The 6,139-nt window shown below is 47.8% G+C and overlaps 1 long non-coding RNA gene across 2 annotated transcripts; it reads left to right on the forward strand.

Moving 5' to 3' along the window:
• The first annotated feature begins 2,427 nt into the window (after positions 1-2,427).
• LOC125536869 lies at positions 2,428-4,462 on the forward strand. Of its 2 annotated transcripts, none has more exons than XR_007295263.1 (2): positions 2,428-3,879; positions 3,986-4,462. It is a non-coding gene; the product is annotated as an uncharacterized LOC125536869 (long non-coding RNA). The 2 variants fall into 2 exon arrangements; XR_007295264.1 differs by having other exon boundaries at positions 3,989-4,462.
• Positions 4,463-6,139: the final 1,677 nt, after the last annotated feature.

Raw genomic sequence — 6,139 nt, forward strand, 5'->3', positions numbered from 1 at the left:
TTCAAAAACGGTGCGGCCCATAAAGAGTGGCAGCGAGCTTTTTTCGCATTTTTTTCTAAACTGCTCGTCGGAATGAGGCAAATGATACGCAGTTGGATAGATACCGTTGAGGCGCATCTTTTTCATAACTATTGTTTTCTCTAATTCGTTACGGTTTAAGAGCAGTTTCAAATTTAGTAAATCATGGAATTCTGTTTTTCAATTTTTTTCAAATTTTCGGTACTGTTTTTGCTCCAGTTTTTTAACCGTTTGTCGAAACAAGGCATGTAATATACAGTTTAAAATCTATGGACGAGGCGCAACTTTCATATGTTGAAATGTTTTTGAGATTCCTTATGGTTTTAAGTTAATTTTCAAAATCGTGCGGCGCACGACGAGTGGCAGCGGCCGTTTTTTGTGAAATATTTACAAATCACTGGTCGGAATGATTCAAATCATACCCCGTTGGAAAGATATCGACGAGGCGCAACTTTTTCATGTAGAACACTCACCAATTCTTCATGGTTTAAAAGCAGTTTTGAAATTACCGAAATATGGGTACTCTATTTTTTGCAACACCCAAATCGACGAGTGAACTTTATCAGACGGAAGAACGCACTGCTAACCGCACTGTAGCAGACAGGCAAGTGAACTTCATGGTTTTTTTGTCGGACATAAAATTTCCAAGACGAGGAAGTGGACCGCATCAATACAAAAATGAACCGCAACACTTTCAAAAATGAACCGCATGAGTTACTGTTGACGTTTTCATGTAACACGTTTTTGGGACATCGTTTTTCATTAACATGTTTGGGACTGTAGTGACGAGCCAAGTGCACTGCATTTTCTATTTTTTTTGTCTTTTTTTGTGATAACGCGTCCGAACTCCAGAGTAGACGCAAGTGTACTGCATTAGTTTCTTTTTCTAACTAATTTCTTTCTTTCATTCAAACGAACCGCTTGAGAACAATGAAACGAACCTCTAGACAAAAACAATAGTACTTCGAAAATAAGTACATCTAGCAGTCACACATCGCATGGCACAACAAATTCAAAAGAAAAATGCAACCCCCACAGAAAATACATGTCGAGCTGCACTCACACGTTTTGCCAAACTGCATGAGACATACGTTCATCTGAGTACTACATGGTCAACGCCTTTACACATCAAACCACACGATGACAACTTGAAGTAACAAAAACATGCACAAACTACATGCCACCACACCCGAGCTGCATGGGGCGATACACCAAACCGCACGCCTGTGCAAACCGAGTTGCATGGGCCGAGCTGCTGAACCGCTGTCGAGTAGTGCATTTGAATGTGAACCTCATCAAGCTCCCATCTAAACTTCGGGAACGGTCAGAGCGGACCGCATCGAGTGCACTGCAAGAGTAAGTGCAAAATTATATAGAAATATGCACAAGTAAACTGCACACCTCAGGAAAAGGAAATTTTCTTTTAAAAAATTAACTGGAAAAAAACTGCAAATTCAACCGGAAGAACAACGCATAGCAAAACTCCAGTGGAAGAGAGAGGGCTAAGTGCACTTCCGTGACCGTCGCCGGTGGAAGGAGAGACGACCCTTGGGGCGGCGTATCTCGAGTGCATCGCGGTGAAGGGATGGCAGGGCGGCGGCGTCCAGTGTTGGGGATGGGGAGGAGGCTTTGGAGGCCGGTCGTGGCAACCAAGCTGCACGGGGGTGGAAACCGAGCTGCACGCGCCTGCCAACCGAGCTGCACGGGGCTGGCGACATGGTGGCTGCCTCGGATCCCTCGTCATTGACCGTCGAGATAACCGAACCCCCGCCAATCTTTGAATCCAGCTGCCCCTGATGCCCCCAGGACGGCATGTCCCTTTTGGCTTTGACAGTGGACTGCGTGGGGAGGAGGAAGTGGGGCACGCCTCTGTGCGATGTGGACTGCAGTGCCAAATCCACCCCGGTCGGAGCTGCTTCGTCGGGACACTGCGATGCTGGAGGCCGCGGTGGAGGTACCCCAGATCGAGGCCGCGTCTGTGTTGGCTGCGTGGCCATCCATGGCGCCTGACAGAGGGGGCCGCCCCGATCCATTTGGAAGAAGGTGCTGCGGGGGGAGAAGCTCGTGCGGAGAGTCACTGCGAGCTCCAAGAGAAGTGCGGTGTGGAGGCTATGGCGGCTCGGGCCACCGGCGGCGAATCGGTGTAGAAGGTGGAGGGGTTGGGGCGTGAGGTGGGAGGGGACCGGGGGAGGAGCGCGGGGCAGATCCGGAGAGAGCGCATCGCCGAAGGCCGTGGATGGTTGGATCCATCAACGGCCCGTCGTGGGAGCCCGCGACTGACCGGATCTGGCATTGGCTCATCGCGGGGAGGCCGTGGATGGCTTCGTCGGCGCGCAGGATGGACGGGGGGAGCACCACAGGAGGGGACGCCGTGGTGCGCGGAGGGGACGTCGCGATGGGAGGTGGTGCTTGGCGTTGGGAGCGCCGCCGGGGAGGTTGGCCATGGCGTCTCGGTGGAAGAAGAAGGTGGAGACTGATTTGGAGTCGTGGTAGCTCAGAAGGTGGGCGGTGGATAGTTTTTCTTCGGTCGTGGGAGAAGTGGGTGGGTGTTATCAGAATACGGCGAAAGTGTTATTAGAATAAGGTCTTAAGAGGTGTTATTAGAATAGACCCATTTTCTATATATATAGGATGGATCTATTATGATAACACCTTTTAAAAATCTTATTCTGATAACAGTTTCGTCCTGACCCGTAGCTACAAACTAACCCCGGAAAGAAACAGAGCGAACTGCACGGGCCAACAAAAAAAACTTCCAGCAGTGTCACTCTCCCCACGATCTCCATCAACTCCCTGCCAGCCACCTCCTCGTGCCCCACCTCCCCCCCCCCCCCCCCCCCCCTCCCTCCCCACCTTCTCCGGCGCGGTGCTCCCCTACCCTCCTCACCTTCTCCGGTGGCGCCGCCCACAACCACCTCCGACAGCGTCCCACAAGCACCACCTCTCTACGCCGGTCATCGCCCTCCTCTTTCTCCCGCGCCATCCAGCCGGTCATGGCGGAATTCGGTCGCCCACGGCCACCGGCGCGGCCTCAGCCACCAGATTCGGCTGCCCTCGGCCGCCGGCGCAGCCTCAGGCTCCCTCGGCCGAATCCAGCGCCGGCGAGCGGATGGGCCGCCACCCCCATTGCACCGTAGCCAGATCCGGTCGGTTGCCTCCGCGCCCACTTCTCCTCTGCCTCCCTCTCGAGCAAACTCCTCTTCCTATGGATCCATCAGCCACCGAATCCCGCGCCGACTGGCTGCTGCGGCCCCACGCCACCAGATCCCGTCGAGGGGTTGCTCCGTCGGGCTTCTACCGGCGAGATGGCGGCAGGAGGTCACCTCCTCCGTGCAGTGCACACCAGCGCACGTGCAGTTCATCAACACGGCGCGCAGACCCCTCACACCGGCGAGAGCAAACTCCGTCCCATCCTCTGCCTCCCACCATCTCTGCCCATTATTTGCATGCAGTTCGGTGATGTTTGTACTTGCAGAGAAATTCACCAGGGGGATGGCGGCATCAACGAAAAAGCCGTGGATGGCTGCAACGCTTAGGGCCTCCAAATGCAAAAACTGAAGTATTTTGTTTTGAGGGCATGCAGTGCAGAACACATATGTTTTTAGGTGTTCATTTTGTTTTCAGTTTTTTTTAGTCGAATATATGCGTCTCTGTAGTACGATGGCTGTGCAGTTTGGTTGCAATTCATGTGTGCTTTCTCCTCCATGGCGCTGCAAGGTACTGAATTTTCCATGAACACGCTGTTGTCTGCCATTCCAGGTTCACTGCCATAGCAGTTTGGTGTGTGTGCCAAACAAGTCTTGCAATTCCATTGCGCTCTCCTCTGGTAGGAGCCTGCCCGGCCTCTGCTTCGTCCACTTGGTGAGCAATTCCCACAACCCAAAACTTATCTTATAAGCTCAAACTCTACTTTTGTATATGTATTGTCGAGTTTGTGCGTTTAACTGAATTTCATCCTGTGCTCCAGCAGTTAAAACTGAATTGCCACAAAGCCAAGGAGGAGAGTGGTGTGGGATCCATTCTTTCCGCTCTGGCGAGGCCTCCAACGAGCGCCTCACCACCAGACCAAACTCTCTCAATGGCGAGGTCGCTAGGCAAATGTTTAGTATTGTGTGCATAGTTCCGTTTGTTTGAAGAGCCAACGGTTTGTGTACTATAAATCAGTTTGTACGTGTGGTTCAGTTTGAGTGATGTGAGCATCTAGTTCATTATTACTATCTTGCGGTTCAGATGCACTTTTTTTTGTTTTAGGTTGTGTTATGTGATTTGCATGGTTGTGTGTATATGTTTACTTCTTTTTAGATGTTGTTCACTTGGTAAAGAAGAAACCAAAAACATCTCAAAAGAAGCTCACTTCTTGTTAGATGTAGCTCACTCTGCTTCTTATTAGATGTAGTACGCACCATTTATGTAGCAGCTCATTACACCTTTGTATGAAGTGTAATTTGTTTCGTGTGTCTCAAAATTTAGTTGACTACATCGACAGCTGAAGTGCTATTGGTCCTCGGATGGGGTTCACTTTTGAGAGTGATGCTGTTCACTTGCTCCCAACATGAAAGTGCGATTTTTTAGTGAAACAACAAGATATCAATGATGTTCACTTTGATATATGTCGCGGTTCACTTCCCCTCGTCTCTGCGGTCCACTCTTGTTAATAAAAATTGTTGTAAAAAAGACAACAAAAACACACAAATAACTCGTGCGAGAAAGTTTACGTCCGACAAAAGAATTTATGAAGTTCACTTGCCTGTCTGAATAAGAGCGTTGTGGTTCATTTACACCCGATGTGAAGTGCACTCTACTTTCTCGTCCTTGAAAAAATTACGTTTAAATAAAATAAACCATGCAGTTCTCTAACACGTCTGATGCAGTGCGGTTTTTTGTTTGATGCAGTGCGGTTTTCAGTCGGATGAAGTACCCACGTCGATTTGGGTGTCGCGAAAAACAGAGTGTCCGCATTTCGGTAAATTTAAAACTGCTCTTAAACCGTAAGGAATTAGAGAGTGTTCTACATGAAAAAGTCGCGTCTCGTCGATATCTTTCCAACGGCATATCATTTGAATCATTTCGACGACCGGTTTGTAAAAATTTCCCGAAAAACGGCTGCTGCCACTTGTCGTCTGCCACACGATTTTCAGAATTAACTTAAAACTGTAAGGAATCTCAAAATCATTTCTACATGTGAAAGTTGCGCCTTGTCGATAGCTTTCCAACGACATATTACACATCTCATTTCGACAAACGGTTAAAAAACTAGAGCGAAAACAGTACCGAAAATTTGAAAAAATTTGAAAAACCGAATTCCGCGATTTAGTAAATTTGAAACTGCTCTTAAACCGTAACGAATTGGAGAAAGAAATAGATATGAAAAAGATGCGCCTCGATGATATCTATCCAAAGGTGTATCATTTGCTTCATTCCGACAAGCGGTTTAGAAAAAATACGAAAAAACGCTCGCTGCCACTCGTCATCCGCCGCACCATTTCCAAAACTGCTCTTAAACCGTGAGGAATCTTGAAAAGTGTTCAACATGGCGAAGTTGCTCCTAATCCATAGCTTTTCAACGATATATTACACGCCTCGTTCCGACAAACGGTTAAAAAGCTAGAGCGAAAATAGGACCAGAAAAAACAGTGCGTGCAGTTTTTTGCCATGGGAAGTTCACTCGTCTCAGTACTGCAGCACATTCGGTTCAAACAATGACGTGCACTTGTATTGAGCGTGCAGTGCGGAAGTGTTATCAGAATAGTTATTCTGATAATATTATCAGAATAGACTGGCTGTATATATGCCCGTGCGTTGCAACGGGGAAAATTAATGTTTTGCACAAGCATAATGTCCCACAGCATCGGATTCATTATGAAGAACATGTTGGAACACAACATCGTCCTTCTATAAAATGAACATAAAAAAATACGTCGCAATTTAGTTGTGTTCATATTTTTTTGCGGGGCGTAATGTCCCATTGATTTCATTTAAATACAATCCTTTTTAATGGCATTCAAGTATGATCCTTTCATTAATTACCATGAAGTCATCACCCATTTTAGTCGGGAATCAAATCCTTACTTTTCTAATTTAGTAGCCCCAACACATTAACGCCTATAGATCCTTTCTTTTA

The sequence above is a fragment of the Triticum urartu genome, chromosome 2 (assembly GCF_003073215.2).
Source record: "Triticum urartu cultivar G1812 chromosome 2, Tu2.1, whole genome shotgun sequence".
Lineage (NCBI taxonomy): Eukaryota > Viridiplantae > Streptophyta > Magnoliopsida > Poales > Poaceae > Triticum > Triticum urartu.